Here is a 19,122-nt window from a genome sequence, read left to right on the forward strand (position 1 = left end):
TACGGCAATATGCTTTGCGTCAGGGCTAGCCAGTCAGCTTCAGGCACATCAATAGGTTCTCCTTTTGGCACGGAATCAAGTTATTTCCCACGCCGACTCCCCTTCACCCACCTGCCTGAAGCATCTTCCCACCCACCCGAACATGTGGCCACTGCGGCAGAACTCGCACATCACTTATCACGACCGTCTTTTTCGACTTTTCTTTTGTCTACTCACCCTTTTATAAACACGAGGCGTTTCTTTCTTTCATTTTGCGGCCATTATACAATCCGTATGTCTTTTGAGAACTTACTTCCTATGCTAAGTGTTTAGAAAGCTTAATTTAAAACTAGCTTTCAGGCTCAAAAGTATTTAAGTTATAGTTAGCTACTACTTTCAAGTTGCACCAGAAAATTCAACAAAAAACAACAAAAAAAAATATAATATAGATATATTATATATATGTAATATATATTAAAGGCATGAAGCTAAAAGGGTGCGTATAAAAAAGGTGCAGTATTCATCAATTATTTTGTTCTTTTGCACAGTATTTTTTTTTGTGCAGTAATGTATCAGCCACAGAGCAATAAAAAAGAACACAAGGGCGGGGGGGCAAAAATATTATAACCGGGGCAAAAAACTAAGAAGAATAGAGACCCTTGTGAAGATACTATACAAATCTGTGAACATAAAATAAAAAAATGTAGTTGCAGGTGAAAAGAATCTGAGCATGCAAATCACTCTCTGAAAGGAAAAAAAGAAAAGATGCCATGCCCAACGTTGCGCTTTCCATTCGTCCTCTGAATCTATTTGATGAAGAAAAAAAATTTTGTTTGTTTGTAAGAAAAGCCTACGCTAGTTCTGAAAGCAGCGTGAATCAACTGTAAGCTACTAAAGAAAATTTAGTAGCATTGCCAACATACTTTTAGTAGGCCACATCCACACCAATTGCGTTGAACGAAAACGAATCCATCTCACATCACAGTCTAAAAATTATTTCATCTTTTGTTGCCATTTCAAGCCCAGCCTTTAATTGCTATGCACACGAGGTGTTCCATTTTGTTATTTAATTGTGAACACATTTATCTCTTAGTGCCAAAAACCGATGAGGGCGGATGTTTTTTGAAGTTTGGAGGGTTTACATGCAGGTGTACAACGTACAAGTGAATTTGAAGTAATGCTTCTTATATTGGAAATGCAACACAGCTCTAGTCTGCCTTATCCATGATAGTTTTGCATAAGTCCATGGTGATTCGGGGATACTAGTGGCCACAGGAAGCCGAAAGAAGCATTAGAAGATCAGAGGAGAATCGGGCCTTACGTTTGCTCCATTGTGGGAAAAAGAGAACTTTAGGGATCAGAGTTCTAAATGTGTTCGCAGTGTGATCATTCAGTCCAATTGAATTGGAGCAAAAATCTCATAGATATGTTTCTTCTTAATTTTTATCATTTCATCTCAAAGGTTGTAGAAATTTGATCAGTTGAAACCAGTTAATTGATCTTGTAAAACATATATTCTGTAAAAGTTCTTACCCGGTACTTGTGTGCAAATACATCTACAAAAAGCTAGTGTTTGTTTGTAGTTTGTATCTTTAAGGAGGTTGATGTGCAGGTCGTGTGTGTGTGACAGTGCAGCTTATCGCTGCAGAGAGTGGTGCACTGGTCCCTGGCAGCGTCACACAAGTCCGAGCTGTGGATCTTGGCCTTCATTAGCAAGCCCTGAGTCTGAGCAGTGCCTGCCGGACTGCTGTCATTGCGATCCTCAATGGCAAGCAAGAGTCAGTGAGCTCATTCAGGTCACGGTCAGCGTCCTCCTCTGCTCTGAGCATCACGCCACTGACAGCTGCATCTCTCTCCCTTCACCTGAGCTTCACAGGGCTTTTCAAACTATTTCATCAGCTGACAATTATTTACTAAGAGTACCGCCTCCTGAGACTTTAAGGAAATATTTCTATAATTTAACGGCAGTTTTGCCTGGTTACTTAAAAACTTTAAAATTTAAAGTTTGTGTCAGAATTATGTTATCTTTAGAGTCACAAATTATCGATATTAGACACGCCATTGTTAAACTGTGCTGGAATATTTTAAACACATACTCAAACACGCTGAAATATTTCACCAAATATTATATTGAAAACTAACGGCTTTTAAACTAATTAAAAATATTGGTTGGGTGACTTGCAACATAACATAATAAAGTTTATGATTTCATTATAGTTTAATTCATTAAATAGATTGTTTTCTGCGACTGGCGAACCCTGTTTGGGAAGCCTGAGCTACACGTCTCTCCTTTTTTACTTCAGAGCCATTTTTCCTCTCTTTTTTGTTTTTAATACGTCACCGCTCTGTTTGTTCACCTAGTTATGATTGTTAGCCTCGCAGGATCAGACATGAAGCATCGCCTGTCCGTATGTGAGGGCAATGGCTGTCCGTCTCTGTATCTCCATTGCTCTTAATGAAGTTTCTTCGCGCTTTTTTGTTGTGTTCTATGTCTCCACGATGCCACAGATGGCCCTTTTAATGTATCATGATAACACAAGTATTTTACAAGTCAAAGTGCATAGGGTCTTTGGTCCATACAATTCCCTGACTGATAAAGAGAAAATGATTTTCAGAGTCTGTTTGACAAGTAAATCCACTTCAGTGAAAGTAATGGTCACAACTCCCATAGTTTCTGCATCTTCAAACCGCTGTGGACCCTCTCTGCAACCATCAATTACCAGAGCTCAAGCTATCACAAATAGAGTGTTTCTGCTCTATAGCTCCGTACCAACTTCTCACATGAAAGGCTTTGTATTTGAAATGAGACACTCTTGAACTAGGCCTGAACAAGTGCATAATGTGTTTTTTTGTGTGCCTACTTCTGGTCGACAGTAAAGTACGGTTGACTTCCCTGCAGTCAAGCATTTTATGATGCCACTTGCTGTTAATATGCTACAATCTGAAGTCAATATGAATGCCAGAGAATGAACTCATAGGTTTGCGTGGCGCAGTCTGGGTAAAATGGGCTTGTTGGTTATAATCTATTTAGGGTCCAATGGACCAGCAATAGGCACCTTTGCAATGTTCTTTTTCGCTTAACAGCTAAAAAGAAAAAACGCTTTGAAGCTAGATAGAAACGGGTTTATCACAATGACTGGTTTGTTACACACAGGCTGCACAGAGTGGCCTCTTTCCTTCAATTCTTTCTCTTTACCCCCTCTTCAAATTTAAAGGGGAATTGTGCCCACCATACCTGTAATAATATGAACATTTGTTCTGTTCAGTAGTTCTTCTGCCGTCATGTACTCACCCTCATTAGTTTGTGCCAAAGCTAAAGTGCATCTTCAAATTTCAATTCCGTGGATTGGCAAAAGAAGATATCTTAGAAGAATGTTGGAGAAGCTGAACAGTTTTGGTTAATGTTTGACTTTCGGTTTTATATTATGAACAAACCAACAAGAGTGAGATACTTCTTAAAATATGCTCCACCGTGAAAATGGGGTGGGTAAATGGTGATAGAATTTCTTTTTGAGGTGAACGTTTTCCTTTGACGCGTTCACGAGAATTTTAAACCATTTTATTTAAGGCCAATAAAAGACTGGTTCCCACCAACTTGCAAAAACCATAAAGCAGCTGGCTGGTGAGTGCTCCTTTTATCTGTAAATGACAAAAAGCTACTGGGGGATAATTATTTTAGTACATGAAACCACGGTTGGGACTTTAACAAAGGAAAGTCATTGTAAAGTCTTCATCGTCATCTCCTCCAGGTCTTTTCACTAGGGCTCCTGTCTCTGGTGATGGCTGCTCAGGCTGAGACATGTTTTCAATTAAGCATTTTGTAAATTTTCTTTAATCCATCATATATCCAGTTGCTGTTTCTTTTCTCCGTTTGTGGATGCACTATTTGTGCTGTGTATTCGCAAGGAAGGAAATGGCTGGCGGAGCAGGCAGAAATGACTTTGTCACTGTTGATGGGAAGGAAAATTGAATTTCATTCAGGATCAGCAACATTAAGGAGTAGTGGGAATTCAGAAGATCTTTCCTTAAAGTTGCTGGGTAGGACTAGTTTGATTGGTCAGCAGCATGGGCGGGGGTCTGTCACAGACTCATCAGGCCCAAGGGAGAACAAAGGACCTCTTAATGTGTTGTTGTATGTAATGTAGCCCTGTGTAGTAAATGTAAATAGGTAACATTATTATCACTATATAATATTTAGATTATTTCATTGCTGTAAACTATAGTTTATACATTAGCATGTTGAGGTTATATTTCACTAAACAAAAATTAACCAATAAATAAATAATAAAAAAACATGTAATAAATATCATGATAGTATCTGTTTTATTGGTTGACCATCTGATGTATCACATGACTGTAAAAACATGGAAAACTCTCCTTCAAAAGGTAAAATGATTGAGAGAATAGGACATTGCTATTGCTGTCGTTTGTTTTTGTTTTTTTTTTCTTTTCCAAAGTAATAGCATTAAAACTTGTTTTACTAATGCACAATTGTATTAATTTTGTGAACAATATTCACAGCCTAAATGTGAATCAGCAGCGCTCCTCTCCACACCCACATATTATTTTATTTGAAAGCTGTAGAAGCATCCGGTCCCTGAAGCTGAGTGGTTAGGAAATAAGCTTATTCTGTTTTCTTGCAGGAATGAAGATACATGGTGTTTATTGCCTCAAAAGTTTTCAAATCACATACTTTGAGCATGAATAGGAATGCGCAGAGCTTTCTCCAGGTAAATTATAGACATCTCTGGTGTGTTCGAACAAATCAGTGGTGTGTGCACGTTAGATATTTTTAACTTTTGATAAATAGTATAGGGATCCGCTCTCTTTCAACTTTAATACTGTTATACTGGATCTTCATGTGCGGAAATTCAAAGTAATGGTCTGTCTCCTAATAAAGGTCATCCTGTTGTTGTATAGTATAGTGTGAAAATATTAGGAACAGGGTGTCATTTTACTGACCTCTGTGAAGACGAAGACATGGTCTGTGTAGCCGCACTTTCAGAGGCATGACTTTAACGTGCCTTGTATGTTAATTAACTATGTATTTCTGCTTATTTCACTGGCCATTTAACAATACAATCTCTATAAAGAAATCTCTCGGGGGTTGTGAAAGCTGACCGTTAAGGTTCATTTATATAATATTACAGATGTAGAAAATCTATTGAAGCTCAGTCCCTGGTGATAAAAGAGTAAGAGTTAACTTAAGCCAGCTTAGTAACGCCCCAACAGTTAATCAGTTACTATGAAGTGAGGAGGCAAATTGGAATCAATTCATTCAGATTTGCAGAATGAATGTGCAAAATGACTGCCATGAAGCACAAATACTCAACGATTCTCCTCTCTCTCCTCTCTCTCTCTCTCTCTCTCTCTCTCTTCTCTACCCAGTTGTCTGTTTTCTTCTGTTTTCGCTGCCTCTCTGTTTGGAGTAGGGTAGTGAGGCTCTATTATGGGCACCTCAGCGTGGTGCTTGCCTGATTGTTCAGAGTAATCGTTTAGAAGCTACAGCTGCGTACTGCTCTGCTAGGCCCTGTGCAAACATTCGGACCAATGTGAAAAACAGCACAGTGCCTCACTGCTCATGAATGATAGGGGTCCACTGTGGTTATTAAGCACTGACGCACACTGACCAAGAAAGGGTGATCGCCGTGTTGGATACTTGTAGTTTTACACACGGTTTTGGGAGGGGGATTTTTAAAAAATCACCAAATAGTGGTTGAGTATTGAAAAATGTCCTAAACTTTCTAAACCTCACACAGTTTTCTCAAGATTAAATAAAGTCTCATGGTAATAACATTCGGTTTTTATTTTGCTGTTCTATTCAACAAAGAATCCTAAAAAAAAAAAAAAACAATATCAGTTTCCACACAAAAATGAAGTTATGTTTTCCACTGCCGAGCTGTTCTCAATGCTGATAATAAAATGAAATAGTAGAAATAATTAATATAAAATATACTCTGCAGGGATATGAAGAAGCCAGCCTTCAAGTGGCTATTTAAAAGATAAAAAATCTGACTGAACACAGTAACTATTGCAATCAGTGTTAATGCAAACACAACACACACACCACTCACAGACACACTACTCACTCACTATTACAACACAACGCACACGGACCACACACACACCACACATCCAGTACAACGATATTAGCTAAACAATCTTATAGTCGTTTGCTCAAATTATAATGTGTCAGATTGTCAGTGCGACGGGCAGAATGAAAAGAAAATAACGTCCACTAAAAATGTTAGCACATTTGATTAGTTCTTTCAGAACTTGCATGCTGCTCTTATTCAAACACATCTTCAAGCCATTATGCATGCTGCGCTCCATCTCCTCTGAGCGAACGCACTTCCCCTCACGTGCTTTACAGATTCAAGCAGAAATGTCCACTCTTGTCCTGTGCCCCTAGTTGGCACTCCGCTCATTAGCGGTTAAACCATGGTCGCTGTTGTCAGACACAGGGCCGCGGGTGGTCAGGACAAGCACTGCAGGTAACACGACGTGCGCCTGTCATTAAACAGTGGTTATGTGTGACCGTGCTAATGTTATTCTTTTTACAGCATCAACAAGAGGAACTAAATGTCAAAATGATATCAATGATTTTAACTACTGCCAGCAATTTTTCAAGAAAACCCAGTCAATCCAATTCACCTTTATTCTAGCAGTGCGTTATTACAGTCATATTGTGTCAAAACAGCTTTAGCGTGTCAAAAGGAATGGTTGCCATCATGCAAGAGGACAATAACTTTAGCTAAAGTCATTTCATTGATGCTTCATTATGTCTCATCTCCGCTGACGCAGGCTTAGTGTAAATAGCAGAGACTAAACTAAACACAACTCAGTAAGGAGGAAGAAAAAATATATATAGCCATAATAACAGTAAGAGTGTAATCCTGTTCACACCAAAGATGAGTAAACTATAAAGATAACTATAATGATAACAATAGTAGCGTCTACAGTAAAATGCACTATAACTTCCGTTTATTTCTAATTACACACTGCAGTTTTGTCTTCTGCTGCTTTAAACACTGGAGCTCCTTTAAAGCAGGGGATGGATTCTGACTGGTTGTCAATGTTTTATCAACTGGAAAAAAACAATATTCTTCCTCTGTGCTGTTATCATTATAGCTGTGGTGCAGACTTTACGATTTCTTTTATGTTTAGAATGATTGTTAATAGTGTGAATGGGCCATTTTGTGCAATTTTTGTGAAGAGTGAGTGAGATTGACCCCCCGGTCAAGCGTGATATTTTAGGGGGAACTTTTTGAGAAGAAATTACAAAGCAAATTAAACAAGGTATCCACTGATTCAGATGATACACAAACTGCATTTGCCCTGTAAACCCCGACTATTTCCCATCAGAGATTTAGGACTTTTATTTACACCTCAAGCGGCTCATGTGTGACAGTGATTTACCCCTGTAGCTAATTAATAATTGTTTAACCAACCAACCAACAAACAAATAAAAATGTAAAGCCCTTTTACAAAGCCACTAATTGTGGCTGGAAATGTATCACATAGGCTAAGTCGAGAAAAACACAGCCTGTTTAAAATAAAACAAGTTTAATTTTTTAATATAAATGTAAATAGGGACTTTTTATAATTATTGTGCCTTGCATTGTTAAATACATTATTAAGAATATATAAAAAAACAATACATGATTCAGGGTTTTTATTGTAAAACTAAAACTAAAAACATTTAAAAAAGATACTTGAAATAAAATACATTTTGAAAATAAAAAATGAAAACACAAGAACTTACTATAATATTAAGGAATAATATTAAAAATACTAAAACTTCAACTTAAATTAACATGAAAACAGAAAATGTAAAAATAGTGATACTAAAATAACACTGTTCTGATTTTTAACAAAATCATGTTTTTATTTCTATATATTTTGGTATAATTTGGTGATCTTCTGTCACCTTCAGAGAGAACAAAAACATATACTATAAACAATATATGATTTATTTATATATTTATTTTTTTCTTCCTTATTTCTCTTAGTGAAAGAGGACAAATTACAGTGGTATTTAAGCCCAGACACAAACAACAACAACAAAAGCAATCACATAAAACCCCTGAGCTGTTTTCTGCGTTTCTGCAGGGGAGAACATGCTATCACATTCACATATTGCACACATGTGACAGGATGAGAGCAGTGTGCTGTTGTTCACTGCAGTGACTGTTTCTCTCTGATCTTTTATTATGAGAGATAAGGGAAGGGCTTCGGTTGCGTGTGCAGTGCTCAGGGGAGATCCCTTTGGGTGACAATCTATGATGAGAGACAGCTCTACCCGCTTATCGCCAGGGTGTTTCCGCTGGCTCCAATTAACTTTGCACTGATTGCCCCAAGGAGCTTTGCACACTAATTAGAGGTTAGAAATATGTCTCTGATTCAAATGCCACAGAGACATAGAGGCGCCTGTTATCCTGACAGACAGGCCAAGGTGTGAGAGAGACCTCCTCTATTCAGTCTTCAGCCCAGCTGGTGACAGTTAGCAGCCCTGACATCCTGATGATCACACTGTCTTTCTCACTTGCAGCCATATGGATGACATCCTTATCAAATGAGTGCGAGGCTAACTGTACTTTACATTTTGTCAAGTTCAGAGATACGGCAAGGTTTTTATTTTTTTGTTGTTGTTTTGTTTTTTCACTTTATTCCTCTCTGAAATGTCATGTGAATACATTCTTAAAAAAAAATAAAAAAAGATGAGCCTGTGTGTGTATGAAAGAGAAAGACATGAAGAATGTGTGTGTTTAGGTGGTTTCAGAGAGTATACAATTAGAACAAAATACTCTTTCCTGAATTGACACAGCAGAAACTAAAGATATTTTACAAAGCAAGAATAACTCATATATTTTGTATTATGATTCAAAATACCCTTTTTTCAATATACTGTCTATATGTCTTTATTTATTAAAATATGAACACATGAGGGACCATCCTTTAGTTTATATCACTCCATCTCTGTCAATCTCAAACAATCTTTATATATCCAGACATTCGGGAGGGAATACATCATTATCGTGCCATACACTTTCCACCTTCATGAGGAAAATAATTTCTCTTTTTAGCTTTATTCACTTTTCTAGTTTTCAGGAATGACTGTACTACTGGAAGCACATTAGATCTAATTTAGTTTACTGTGATGCTTTTTGGACATAAATGTAATTCTTGAAAATAGAATGCAAAAGATGCAAAAAGTACACCAAGTTTTGTTAATGGTTAAATTAGAATTTTGCAGAATATGATGATTTAATGCATTATCGAGCACAGCAATGGAAATAATTTACTCCACAGACTCTGTTGTGTCTGAAAAGTTTTGAAAAATGTATAGGCCTGCAAGGTACTGAGAAAACACATGACTAATTGTGAAAGTGTAAAAGTGTGAGGGTGGCATATGTAGTGGGTTCTAATGGCACTCCCCATGTCTTTACTTTGTAAACTTCCATCTCCTCGCGGAACCATTTATGATCTCTTTTTGTTCTACATGCTGTTAGTGAGGCAGGCAGCTGATTACAAACACGTTGGAGGGAGTTGTACAGCAAACAGCCATTTGTGTACCTGCCTTCGGCCGGAGGGACTCTGATGAAAGGGAAACGAGGAGGGCCGGAGAGAGAAGGACTGCGGGCTTAATGGCTCTTGAGTACAGTGGCTGCAGCTCAGTGATCGTAGTGTGTCGAATCCCTCCGGATACGCGTTCGACTCCCCTTTCTGCACCTTGGCACGGTACTTTTTCACTCTTGATTGTCAGGCAGCCCGCGTGCTTCAGTGACTCCATCTCCCAGAAACCCCTGGGACAGCAGCAGAAACTGGATATATGTGCTGGCTGAGTGCTGTGCAAATGATTACTATAGAGGGTGATCCAGTAGCTTAGGCCAATAAATAACATCGTGACGTGTTTCCAAAAAAAGGTTAAAATTGGTCACATGCTATATTTTTTATATTCACCTATATTTATTGCATCAGTCTTCAATTACTTTTTTTCCCTCTCACTTGAAGTTGTTTTTTAATAGTTAAGGAACTGTCTTTTTTGATCAAATAATCAAATAAAATGTCATTTTTCTTCTTTCTTGCAAAAAAAAAAAAAAAAAGACTTTCTACTTTTGTCCCAGAAAGTATGAAAACCATACACTTGTAATCAGAAAATAGGCATGAGAAGAAGTCCATGTTGTTACATATATTTATAAGAGTAAAATGCTTGAATAGGTTTTCTTTTTTTTTTCTTTTACTTTTAAACAAAAGTTGAATTCATCCGTAACATAGATTGAAACAGGTGTTTATTAGTCAGTTATGCTAAAATGCATAGTTCAGAGTTATTCTGAAAATGTTTTTCTAATCTTTGAAGAAGTGAAGTTAAACAATTTGGCACCCACTGTCCGTAATGGACAGCTCCACAGACTTATTTAAATTGAGTAAGCAGCGTTAAGCATTGGTTGACACCAAAATGTGCCACCCTCACTCTTATAATTTATATATTTATTCATTTATTTTGATGATAAAGCATAGTGGTTCATACCTGTTAACAGTGTCAAGTCTGGTCTGTGTCTGGTTTGCTGGTTCTCGTAGTGGATAGGGGTTTCTGTGCTGTCAGACAGATGCAGCAATACACGTTCATTTTCACAGGCAGTAATTACAGCATATTCATGTCTGGAAGCAGAAGTAGATTGGCCTGTTTCTAGACCTACGCCTTCGTCCCATAAAACCCTAATACAGCGCTTCTTGTTATTCTTTTGATCCCTACCCACACAGCACTGGTGGTAAATATCCGCTCCTTCCAGAGATCTGCTTTTGGTAAATTACTGACATCTACCAAGACCCCTGTTTAATGGGTCTGTTTATCTGCACCTCCGGCCCCTCCACGTTATTTCCGTTCACTTTTCAGAAGCGTTTTGTATGTGTTGTGCGTCAGCAGTAAATAGTGCTGGCTGGTGACTGCGTCCCCAATAGCTGTGCTTGCTATATGGGTCTGTGAGCCTCTATCGTCTAGAGGCCTGCGGACCGGAATAACTCAAGAGATGCTGCTGAAGCGGACAGGGGAAGGGAAAAGCGCACCTCTGAGCTAAGCTGGTCTTGCATCTTCTTCCTGGCAGCATGTCAATAATGGCTCTGTATCACATTAGAGCAAAGAGTCCATTAGCTATTCTCTCTCGCCATGCATGCAGCCGATGGGCAGCGCCAGTTTGTGCATATAACCTCTCTAATGTTTGTTGTTTGAAAGAGAGAGAGAGTGCTATAGATTCTTAAGCCACCAAATGTAAAACACTTGGCTTACCTCACAGTCAAATTAGGATCAGAGAGGGGATATAAAATTGTTTTGTTTGACTTGCTTCAACCATAAGAGGCACTAGATTTTGTCTAAAAGCAAGAATAAGAAGAACACAGACAGATTACTTCCAATGTTTTTCGTCTGTTCGATCCCTTCCAGCTGAGCTAAGCTTTTGAAGGTTGCTCTTTGACTTATTTTTAATAGCAATGATATCCGGAGCTTCTGAGGTAAGAAGTTTGTAGCCATTGCTCTAAATGATCCAACAGTAATGTAAACATACCTCCTAGTATCACCCACTGTGATCCTGATACACGACAGCCAAGAAGGACCAATCACTTGGGCTATGTTACAGCTGACTGTTACATGAACAACAAACAGACTTTTTTCTGCTTAGCCAGGAGTCACTGGAGTTGGAAGGAAGAAAGAAAGAAATAAGAAGAAAGGAAATAAAGTAAAGAAAGAAAGAAGAAAGAAAGAAAGAAGAATAAAGAAAGAAAGATGTGAGTGTGAATGGTGAAAAGAGAATAATAAAAAATACACCAAAGACACCAGATGGGAACATTTTCTCATGCACTCTCCCACTGTGTCTCCCGTAAAGAACTCCATGTCCACCTAACCTCTTCTTTCCAGATCAGCAAAATCCCATGTCCATTCCCGTCACAGAGGGGAGATCACAAGAAATAATTCTGTAAAATTACATAGTGTAAACAAATCTTTTCTCTCTGGTCCCTCTGCACTGAATTGTAAGCCCCACATCCGCAATGACCAATGATTCCGACTAAACCAACAAATTACCATTTTGTACTTTCTTTTGCGCTAACATGAATAATAACGTGGACAAGAGTTCTAAGCCGCACATTCCCACCAGTTAGATGCTACACACCGGGAATCTCATAGCAACGCAAATAATAATCCACAGTTTCCGTGTCGCACTTGGATGCCTTGTACATAAGGTGGACGTTATTCTGACTTATTAGAATAATCCCATTTTATGTACTGTTGATGGTTCTACTGATTAGGTTTTTATATGTTATTACAGTAAAGACAATAAAGATTTATTCATTATCATTCATTCATTTATCTTCTCTCTCTCTTTTTTTTCTTTTCACATAAATTTAGCAGCTATGGCTGGAAAATTCAAAATATCAGCATTATGGTGTAGGGATATCTTTTAGGCCTTGGTCTGCATAGAGACATGCAATGTAATGTCAATGATACTAGACCTGTTCCAAATTATAGAAAATATGAATATGCACAGTGGGCCATGTGTGCGCGAGTATAATATGCCATGCTTTATTTGGACACTGAGGTTTTCTTTCAGCTTGGTCAGTGTATACCAAATTTTCCCAGAGATTTTCATGAGCAGTCATTCATCATTTATTTGTTTAGCCAGGAGGTCTGGATGTTTTCTTCTTTCACAATTACTTCATATGTAGCCAGATAAATGATATGTAGCACTGGGTGGCTGAGCCACACACCTCACTAATGCCATGGGTACAATTGCACAGTTTTTAGTACAATGGAACACTATGATTGCATAGTCACATTTGCCCCATCCAAGAACAGAGGGTGTATGTAATCATTGCACTATTTGACCAAGGAGAGTTTCAAGGGATCTGGGAGCTCTCCGTCTGATGTAGCCAGGCACTGGGCTTGACTGAGCCTTTCCCCCTTTTTTCCTTCCTAGTCAAATTATTCAGTTGCGAACATATAAAAAAGTCATAACAGTAGAATACTGAGCAATTCATGGGTTTTTCAAGCACCCAGATGAAACTGTGCTTAACCTCACTTGAAGTAGTGAACACAGGGGAGGGAAGGGATCACTGGTTCTGGGTTTTATAAGCTAGCCTTGACCATAGGAATTTCTGTTCTGTCCACAGGAGTCATGTATACCAATGTGGTTCCCAGGACCAAGTGATGGCATCAAAGCGTTGTCAGAGTATGTATGAGTTATAGCCAGAAGGTCGGTGTATTTTGATCTTAACAACTAAAATTCAGCAAATTATATATACATATTTTTTCTATGTGCCAGATAAATGATGTATGTATCACTGGGTGGCTGAGCCACAATACCTCAACTAATGCCATGTACAATTGCACATTTAGTACAATTTGAAACACTATGATTGCATGTCCCACATTTGCCCATCCAAGAAAAGAGGGCTGGTATGATAATCGTTAGGCACTATTTGACCAATGAGAGTTTACACAGGACTCTGGTGAGCTCTCCCTCTGATGTCATGGCTCAGGCACTGGGCTTTGACTGAGCCTTTCCCCCTTTTTTGCCACTTCCTACTCATTATTCAGTGCTTAAAATAAAAAGGTCAGAAAGTAGAATACTGAGCAATTCATGGGTTCAAGACCTTCTAAGATCACAGGGGGAAACCTCTGCTTTAACCTCCCTTGAAAGTAGTGAAACAGGGGATGGAAGGGATTTTTGGTTCTGGGTTATGATAGCTAGCCCTGTGATCAATAGTGAATTTTCTGTTGTCCACTGGGAGGTCACTGGATCAATGTGGTTCCCAGACCAATTGTCCATGGACGAATGAATTAGATGCGTTTTCGAAATGTTAGTTCTGTATGAGTTATAGGCAGAAGCATAATGTATTTTGATATAACAAAATAATAATAAAAAAAAATATATATATATACATCATTTTTTTAGAGAATACAAAAGAAGGGAAAAAAAATGTGAATATTACACTAGTTATCAAGAACAGGGTTTATGGCGTGATCTTGGTTGCTTGTTCTTACTCTGTACCCACTGTAGTATGTTCCTTCAAAGCATAACGATACAAGGCTATGAGGAGTGATTCTGTATAAGGACTTCTTAATCTTCAGCCTTTAACGCAAAAAAAGACCTAAGGGATGTGGTACTATATAACTGTGTAACTGGACTGACTTTTTTTATGCAGGCGGCATGGCATGGTGACAGATTTGGCCATCTTTGTTGTCCTCAGAGAGACAGTTTACAAAGCTCAAGCCTCTAGATCATACTGGGTGCAGTGTAAAGTGACACCCCGCAGTAGGGGAGATAAATACAGCCATCACCCGCTGACACATTTGCGCATTTGCTGACGTTTCGCCACCCATGGATAGATGAGACCTGTGACTTAATGCTATAATTATTAACTAATTGTCTTAACCTCACAAACAGTGTTCAGCCCACATTATGTAAAGCGAGTCGTAGGGATGTGTAATGACAAGCGTAATCCATTCACAGCGCGGGGGGGGCGTGGGGGTTGGACGTTCTAATGAGATTTCATTTGAGGTATGGCAAAATCTGCAGAATGCATAGATAGAAGCAAACATATAGCTAATTGGGAGATGAGTGCCTGGTGTAAAAGTGCATTGCTTCTAATGGCAGGTTTGTGCTGACTAATGCAAGGGAGTTGCTCTTAAAGACCTGAGGCTGATTTGTGGGCAGACATACTAATATTTTATGTACAGTCAATCTAAAGGCAGCACCCTTTAGTTGTGGTTTCAATCCCGTATAATATTTCTTGAATGCGAACTGAATGCTTGATAAAATATTAGCTATGGGAAAGAGCTGCGCAACATGAAAGGTTTCTTAAAGGTAACCAAAAGCAATCGATGTTGGTCTCCAAAACAGAACCTTTTCACACAGTATGGAGTTTAGTTTTTTCGGTGCTTTGGGCTTTCTCAGGTCCAGACGTCTCTGGAAACCGTGGCTGGGTTGGTGTTGCATAGCCTCTATTACAAAGAGCATGATCTGTGACCTGTGGCATGACAGCTGTGGGGGCCCCAAAAGCATTTCTAAACCAGCTCCATTTGCTAACACATGTACAGAGTGATGTCCTTCTCTTTGCTTTATACTCTGATTGACAATTGTGCGAAAAAAAAAATGGGGCTAAAAATCATAAGTGATACCGTGGCCGTGTCACACATTGTTTTTAAAAAGCACAGTGCTGAATAATTAGAGCGGTCAAAGCCGTTCGAAGGTCTTTCGTGCTGAACTCCCACCGAATACAAATGACCACTCCGTTTGAAAAATAACCGTACTCTGGCTGCTCTCCAGGGCTGGCCGCCAAGCATTAAATGTGAGACATTAAGCATGTAGCAAAACGGTACAACGGTAAAAACAACACCTGCTTTATTATTGTAGTTAATCTTACTCCTTGTACCAACTCTACCCAATTTAACCAGTCACTAACTATCATTATGAACTGGGACAGTATTTCAAAGATGTAAGCTAATAGTGTGGGGGCATTTCAGTCTCCTCGCGCAAGCCTAATAGCACCCCCTGACCTAAAATGGGCTCCTGTGTGAGGAAGAGATAGAGAATTGGTTGTTTAGAAACAAAGGGGCTGTGATTAGTGTATTAAAGCTCAGGCTTTTTGAGTAACACTCCAGCCGGGGCCCCACCCATACACTGACCATCTGATTTAACTGCAATAATCTACAACACACAAACTAACCCGATGTGTGTCAATTTGACCGATTAATTAGTATGGTGAAAATATGGTTGTTTAAAATGATCGATATGTTTCACTGCACGCCTCCAAAAACCGAACTCTCCATTCTTACAGTTCATCCAGGGATGGGTGACAAACATGATGCCAGGGAAACACTAGAATGCAGGGCTCATTGTTGCCCCTTTATAAGTTTTTGTCTCATCTTTTATCATATGATATAGTTATTGCAATCGCCACCAAAAAACAGAGTGCACGTATCAACACACGTGATTGTTTTTGTCCCAAAATAGCATAGTGCCACAATGTGATTTTGATTATATACAACAGTTCAATAAATAACAATTTATTATTGTCCTTCTATATGTTAGGACACAATATTGTCTGGTTTTTGCTCGGTTTTTGCCAATAAACGTATTAGCTATAACGCCCACAGAAGAACATGTTGTGGTCTCAAAGCAACCCACACAGCAGTGATTCAGAGCCATTTACTTCCATTCCTGAAAAAAATCGTTTTTGTTTGGAAATATCGAATATAAATGACTGAACTTATCATTAAAAGAGTCATTTTATTCATTTACTGCAGTGTTTGTTGTTGTTGTTGTTGTTGTTGTGGTTTTCTTGAGTAATCAGTAAATTTTTTAAATCAACAGTTGCCATATTAACTAATATAAAAAAAAGGAAATAATTAAAGGAATAATGTGGCCAAAAAAAAAAAAATTAGCTAAACTTAACGTCCTGTCTTGCATTTCATAACACTCTTGTCATGTGTACAAACCTGCTGACTTTCATTTTCGCTCAGAAACATAAAAAAAGATATGTTTGAAGAATGATGGTAACAAAACTGGTCTTGTATACTGACTTCCATTTTATGACAAAAAAAAAAAAAAAATAAAAATATAAATAGGTCTAAAAAATACACAATACAGGAAGACCTTTATCCAAGTACAGTAGAAAGGAAATGACCAATAGGTTGTGCACTAACACATGAAGTGCGTGTAAATGATGACAGGGATTTTTAAACAGCTTACTCAAAAAAGGATGGTATACGATTTGCTTATGGGTAATTTTCATTACTTGTATCAGTTTATTTTCATGGCAGCATAATGTATATTAGAGCTTTTTATGATTTGAGAGTGAAGTAACGTCTATTGTACATGTAAATCTATGTTAAGAAAAAAAAACTAAACTACTTCATCAGGATGTACACCAAAGGTAACTCTTCCTGATGTTTGATTTATCACCACTTTTAGCGCCGGACCGAACCATAAATTGTGTGAATATGCAAGACGTGCCATTTAAGAAGGATAATGTAAAGAGATTGAAGGACAGGTAATGAACAGAAAGAAGTAAGAAACCTAGACAGTCATAACAGCACTAAGAAGAGGAATTGCTTAAATATTCCCACACAGTATTTATTTTTTAAAAAAGCATTGGTTAGTACGATTTAAAAATTCACTTTTGTAATTTGCTTATTTTTTCCCTTTTACTTACATCAATTGAAAATTACAGGAGTTCAAACCACAGTGCCATAAAAAAAACTACTATTGGTGAGGCTGGAAATTTTAAAGTCTTTACCTCCAGGCTAAACTCAGACTCAAATAAAGGAATGAAGTGTAAAGGGTTTTTTAATGTATATTTAACACACAAATACCCCAAGTAGGTGACTATTGAGGGTGCTGTTCTCTGAAGAATTTATCTTGGCTTAAATTTATGAGGCCCATGCTGTTTTGAAACCATTCCTGTATTCCCACGAAAGACCTCTCGTTCTCTCTTACTATCCTGCTCTTTCCTTTACTTTCTCTCATTCTCTCATATCCACTCTCTTTAAAACATTGATTCTCGTCTCGCCTTAAAGGCCTTTGTGCTTTGTGCTGTTGATTTTTACAGTCTCTTAAGATATCGCAGGAGTAACCATTTATCATTCATAGAGCCTAGCTATGGCTTCTATAGGGCAGAGCAAAGCCTTAGGGCTGCATTTTGTGCATCTCTAATTTGTCATTCAGACTGCACAAGCCATTGCTGCTCGCTTGGGATGTTGGGCGCTTGTTCTGTGGCAAGGGTAAACTGGATCACGTATGAGTAACAAGTCAAACTAATTCTCTTTTTTCTATCTCCCTTTTCCAAACTGGGAATAATGTGCCATTCATAAACTCATCATTGGTAGGAATGGAGCAGAGAGCGGTCAGCACTTTCATGTCACATCCAAATAAACAATGAACATTTGCAGCGACGGTTTTTTTATCTTAAAGGAGAAGCAGGACAATGCCTTTACTCTGGCATGGTTTATAAAAGATGACTTGGTCACTTGAAGATGATTTTGGTCGTGCGGTAAGAGCAATATATACTTACAGCTTGGATGTCATTCTTTCAAAGCGTATTATTCTGCATTTTCATCGTTTCAGTAGGCGTGTTAGGAAGGATGGCAGCAGTTACCGCAATGGTCAGGAAAACATACTTCCGAGTCAATTACCATACAGTCTGTAGCGCGCATGTTGATCGAGGGGAGGTCAGAAGACAAATTTTTATGTATCAAAGTTAGCAATTCCTGACCACAATCACCTGAAAAAAAAAAAATGCTGGCCAGATTACCACTTCCCAGACAATCCCATGCAATCGTCACCTACTCTAGTCGTCCGTGGGCTGGTGGGCAACTGTTGTAAAAGTGGGGCTCAATCTGTGTTTCACATAAGTTTTCAGTGGTTAATAATACTTTTAGTTACGAATGGGCTGGCCGCGAACGACGATAGCTCCTTGGAAGGGCTGCTTATTTTCCTCCTGGTGGAGCACATGCTGGCGTCTCATCAAGATGGAACTTCCCAAATTCCCATGTATTTGTTTCTGGCAAAAATGAATGAATGAATGCATGAATGCATGAATGCATGAATATCTAATTGTTTTTATTTTTTTTTATCTTATTAACCCACACCAAACTGCACCAAGGCCTAGTTGTATGATTAGGTTGAGGGACGTCCATGCATTTCAGACTTCTTTGCATTTGCCCTGAAGGCAAATCAGAGAACCGCTATAATACAGCTTTACACCACCGACTCTTCTTGCTAAAGAAGCCTTGCAGTTATATTTAATTCTAGTTTGAGACACATGCTGTCGCCCTGCTTAAAATCCAATTAACATAAAGGGGTCTCAGGTATACCTATGCTAGCAATCCTAGCCGAATCATATGCGCAATGGGCAAGATTGCTAGTCACCTCCAATTTTCTTCTTTTAAAGAGCTTAGTTAAATATAGTACATGCAGCGGATTATTTTTTGATAGTCGCAACACTGCCTTCCACGGCAAAATGTAATGGTGTTAAATTGACATAATTGAAGTTGTGACCACTACGCCTTACGGTTGATAACAAATATATTTCGAAACTACCCTTTGACAGAAACAAATATAGTTTCGAAACTAGAAAAAAAAAACCAAA

At 38.4% G+C, this 19,122-nt stretch overlaps 1 pseudogene; it reads left to right on the forward strand.

Moving 5' to 3' along the window:
* Window positions 1–19,122, forward strand: part of LOC109071461 — a 129,557-nt pseudogene that overhangs the window by 96,554 nt on the left and 13,881 nt on the right.

This window comes from Cyprinus carpio, chromosome A1 (assembly GCF_018340385.1).
Source record: "Cyprinus carpio isolate SPL01 chromosome A1, ASM1834038v1, whole genome shotgun sequence".
Taxonomy (NCBI): Eukaryota; Metazoa; Chordata; class Actinopteri; order Cypriniformes; family Cyprinidae; genus Cyprinus; species Cyprinus carpio.